At 39.7% G+C, this 5,371-nt stretch overlaps 1 pseudogene; it reads right to left on the bottom strand.

Annotated features, from left to right (window-relative positions):
- Positions 1–506: 506 nt before the first annotated feature.
- On the bottom strand, positions 507–889 carry LOC118844971 (annotated as a pseudogene).
- Positions 890–5,371: the final 4,482 nt, after the last annotated feature.

Below are 5,371 nucleotides of genomic sequence, written 5' to 3'. Positions count from 1 at the left end.
CAGAGTGTCTTATACTTCCTTCATTTCTCCTAACTTACCTCCACCCCACACTTCCCCAGGATTTTGGCAGTCTTTTTGTGCAGTCTTAGGGTAGATTGAAGATTTTATCACTGCCTTAGTTTTCTTTACTACTGTTCCTTCTGGAGCATTTTTTTTGGTGGGGGGGGGGGAGATTTAAATGTATTTTATTTTAGACAACCTATATAGCATGTTTTTAAAAACAATGTCTCCACTTCAAATAAATCAAGCTCAAAAATAAATGAATACAGCTTAAGATGACTTCAGTCCAAGTCCTAGTGTTGTGGAGATGACAAAAAGCAGCAGCCAGTTGTGATGACAAGGTGATCCAAAGTAATTAGCTGAATTTAATATTTCTTCATTTCTAAGCCATCCTTAAAGAAAATCACAAATGGAGTCACACCATCCTCAGAGAAGTCCAAGAGAGCTACATGTAATTTGGATTTATGTTTTCACCTATGAAGAGCTGATAGTTGTTTTTTTTTTCTTTAATTAGCAAGGATATGTTTGATTTATTCTACAGCTCCTGTCATAAAAGATTTTATTCTGTCTTTTGTTCTTCAAGTCTGCCTTTCATTGATTTCATGTAGTCTTTGATGTACTTATTGTAGGATTCTTTTGTGAAGCTAGTCTCCTGCAGATGATGGTTCATTACTACATCAACTCCAGTGATTACAGTGGCATCTGTTCCTTCACCCTCAGGACTTTCGGCAGAGCAATTTCCACTGATGAGTGAATCATCAGTGGTATCCTCTATAATACTGACCATCTTCCCCTTCACAGCCAGGCACATCCCATTCACAATCTCCCAGGTCTTGTAGATGATAGAGAACATCTCATCATGGGTAATGAGGTCCTAGTAGCTGATCATGACAGCAGAAAGAGAGAGGCCAAGGGGTGAGCACCATGCTAATGGAGGGGCACTTGGGTGAGGAAGGAGAAGGAGGTAGAAAAGCCTTACTGTGCATTTTTAAAGCTTTATTAGAATGTTTGTTGAGGAACTGGACTTGTCTAGGTCCTAACCCTGCTATTTTCTCATACTCCCTGAACCCTCTCTTATAAAAAGGAACAAAAATATCTGATTCAGTACCCATGCCTAACAATGTTTTCAGCACTTTAGCCTAGTAGTTTTCCACCTCCCTCCATGAAAAAGGAGGGTAGGATAAATCACGATCTATTCTTTGAGAGCTTTATAGGTTTTTCAGTTACTTAGAGTTCAACTTAAATAAGTGAGCTTTTCACTTATAATAGTGTAGTCACATATATTGTTCTTTTAGCTCTCCTATTTTACTTCTCATCAGTTCTTACAAACCTTCCCATGTTTCTCTGAATTTCCTCATGACCTGATATCATTTCTAACTGCAATGAAATTTTCCATTACATTCGTATTCCAAAGCTGTTGTACTTTTTCACCAATGGTAAGTGCCTACTTTGTTTTCAGTTCTTTGCTAACACAGAGTTCTACTATTAATATTTTGATGTATATTGGACCTTCATTTTTTTCTTTGACTTCCTCAGGGTATAATGTTCATTAGTAGCATGGCTGCATCCAAGGGTATGGACATTTTAGTCACTTTTTTAACATAATCTCAAATTGAAATGCAGAATGCTTAGACCACTTCACAGCTCCCTCAATGGTTCATTGATGTGCCCATCTTCTCACAGCCCCTCCAGCACTGACTATTCCGATCTTTTATCATCTTTACCAATTTCCATAGAATGATGTGATACCTCAGGGTTGTTTTAATTGTGTGGTTGGTTTTTCTAACCTGTCTGAGAGACTCTGTAAGTATCCCCACTTAAATTTCATCTTATTAGATTCAGCCCAACATGCTTCTCAGTAGAGATCTTTTTAGATCCCAGTTCTGTCATCTGATATGTTAGATATTCCTCTCAGGTTCATATCATCTGCAAATTTGATGAATATGTCATCTAAGCCCTCTTCCAAATCATTGATTAAAAAAAAAAACTTTTCAACAGAACAGGACCAAGGACGTATGCCTGGGGCACTTGCCGAGAGATGTCCCTCCAGTTTGACATTAATCACTACTCTATGAGTCCAGTCATTTAACTAGCTTAAATTCTCCTAGCCACATCATCTCTCTGAGACATACCTGAATCTATCAAAATCTCAATTCCACCATCTGTAGAATGAGGATAACAATTCCTTTGGATGAGAGCAATGATAATACAACTCCAACCTGTAGGGTGTTTCCCGAATCACTGACCACTGTCCTCATCAACAGCCCTGGGAAGTAGTCAGTATAAGCATTACTTGTCTCCATTTTACAGATGAGGAAAACTCAGGACAAGTAACCCATCCAAGGTTATCCAACAAGGCAATATGAAAGCTAGAACTCAAATCCATGACTCTCTGCCTCTATGCCCAGCGATCTTTCCAGGATGATATACTGCTTTCCACTGCTCTCCTGGAAAAGGTAGAGCTTGAGCTGAGTCATTAGAGCTAAAATATTAACAGCTAGGATGAAAAGGATAACCCTCATCATTGTGATTTTAGCCTCACAGCGTTGTCGAATGGGACCTAAGAGGTCACCTAGTTAATTAGAGCCTAATTACAAATCCTGTTAGTAAAGCCAACAAGTGGACATTGAGCCTCTTTTGGAAGACTTTCAGTGAGAGGGAACTTACTACTGAAGCAACCCTTCCCACTTTTGGGCAGTTCTAATTGCTAGATAATTTTTCCTTATGTTTGAGCTGAAATCTGCTTCTATGTAAAGCTGATCTGCTGCTCCCTGCCTTAGTGAACCTTCCAGGCTCAGCCTTGGTAACAGAAGCTTCCTCTTACTTGTATTATTTCAAAACCCTCCTAGGTCACAAAACTGGAGCTAGAAGGGACCTTATTAAGATCTAGTTTAAATTCCTCAACCTCTCCACATGCTGACTCTAAGTTGGCATTCTAGTCTCTCCTACATGTACCCAGTGCTCTGGCCAAACCAACCTCATTTTCCTATCTCTGCTCATAATATTCCCTCTACTCAATCTCTGCCTGTTCAGATCCTGCATTTTAAGATATTCAGCCTGCCTTTAGTGGTACACCCTCCATGCAGCTGTCTATAACCCTCCCAGGTAAGGAACATCCTCCCTCCCACCCCTTTCCTCTCTCCTCCCCTTCATGTAGCTATCTCTGACCCTCCCAGCTAAGGAGCATTCTCCCCTCCCCTCTCCTTTCACCTTTCCTCCCCTCCATGTGGCTGTCTCTGACATTCCCAGGTAAGGAGCATCCTCCCCTCCAAGTAGCTATCTCTGACACTCCCAGGTAAGGAGCATCCTCCCTTCCTCTCTCCTTTCCCTTGACCCTCCCAGGTAGCATCCTCCCCTCCCCTCTTCTCCACTCCTGTCTCTTGTCCTCTCCTCTCTAAATGGTAAATTCCTTGAGAGCAGGCACTTTTAGAATGGGCACTCAAATGTTTGTTGATTTGTAGTATTTATAAATCAGATAAATTGAGAGGGGGAGCAGGGTGGATTATTTTCATGTAGAAAAAATTAAACAGACACCAAGGACCACATGAGAAGGAGGAGAGATACCAAGGAGACTGGGTGTTTCTGAACTAAATTGTGGTCCCCATCACTGTGACCTGCATCCTCCCTGCCTGTGTCTTTTTCTTGGGGCTGGGGCATGGCAGCTTTTTCTGTCCCCAGGTCATAGCACTGTGTTTAGATTAAAATGTGGATAGTGGAGGGAGCATATGAGAAGTTTGAGAAGTAGCAGAAAATAAGTGACCCTTTGCTACAGGGGTACGCTATTGCTCATAGAATTCAGAGCTGTGGTGGATCTTAGAGGTTATCAAATCCAGCCCTTTCATTTTACAGACGAGAAAACTGAGGCCCAATGAAAGGAAGTCACATGTTGAAGATCATCCAGATAGTAGAGACCGAAGCCTAGATTCAAACCCAGGGCTTGGTTTGAGAATGTTTTCTACCACACCACAAACTGACGGATAATAGAGCCTCTAAACCCAGATGTCCTTAAGAGCTTCTCCAGAAGAATCTTTCTCACGGTTCTTTCCACCTACATAGTCATTCCCATGACTTTAGGTACTCAAGTCTTCTAAAGAGTCAGAAGATCTGGATTTGAATTCAAGCTCAACCACAAACCAAATATATGGCCTTAGGAAAACCACAAGTTCTGAATTTCAGCTTCCTCCCATGTAAAATGAGTATGCTAATATCTGCCCTCCCCAACTCATAGGATTTTTAAGAGGCAACGGATATGAATGCAGTTGAAAGATGTCAATGTTATTACAATATATGGAGAATTTTTTTAATTTTTTTTAATTTTACCAGAACACAAATACAGAATAGATAAAAGAAACAAAAACATATCACAAACTTAAATACTGAAACTTAAATACAAAGTAAGAAAAAGAAAGCATGTCATGTGCATAGCAGAACATAAGAGAGGATTCGAAATATATAACAACAAATTTTCATTTTAAGAAAGCCTGTGTGATAAATAATACACCTTGTGTTAAGAATTGTCCATATTTTCTTTGCTTCTTTGTGTTTTCTTTTGTTCTCTGCTGTGCACTTTTTAACTTTGTTCTTTTTTCCCCTCCCCCACCCCCCAGAAGGGTTCAATATAGTTTAGACACGTTTCTCAATATATAAATACACGTACAGATATAGACATATATACTTTCCCAAACATACTGTACTCCTGATCTTTGTTTTTATGTTTGTACATATCTCTTGTTTCCTATTTCTCCTGCCTCCTCTACTTTACTTCTCCTTGCTACATCACCCTCCTATTACTTGCCTACCCCCCTCCTCCACCAACCACCCTGCCTTCCTATTACTTGCTTCTCCCACTCCAACAGTCCCTCCTTTATCCTCCCATTCCCATTAATCTAAATACCCTTTACCTATTCCCTCACTATCCCCTCTAAAAATACCTCCCTTGTCCTCTCCCCTCTCACTATACCCCTACCATTTTATTTCTTCTAAACTTAGAAGACTTTTATACTCTTATAAACATACATGTATTGTTACCCTCTTAAACCCATTCCTGTTGAAAGTAGGTTTCCAGTACTACAATCCCTCCTCCCCCATCTAAATCCTCTGTATCTTTTCTTCCTCTTGCACCTCCTTTGTGTAAAATAGTCACTCTTTTTAGCTGTTTCTAAATGGTTTTACTTTTTAAATTCATATCATAGGTTTATCTCCCTCTTTCTTATGTGCTCAAAAATTATTAATAAGAATGTTAGACCCATTATTTACATTTTATGTTATGTAAAAGGTAAACAGTCTGTCCTTATGAATCCCTTATAGTCAGTCTTTAGTATGTACCTTATGTTTCTCTTGGTTCTTGTATGTCGAATCTTCTATTAAGTTG

The sequence above is a fragment of the Trichosurus vulpecula genome, chromosome 3 (assembly GCF_011100635.1).
Source record: "Trichosurus vulpecula isolate mTriVul1 chromosome 3, mTriVul1.pri, whole genome shotgun sequence".
Classification (NCBI taxonomy): Eukaryota; Metazoa; Chordata; class Mammalia; order Diprotodontia; family Phalangeridae; genus Trichosurus; species Trichosurus vulpecula.
This window is presented reverse-complemented; position numbering and strand designations above follow the sequence as displayed.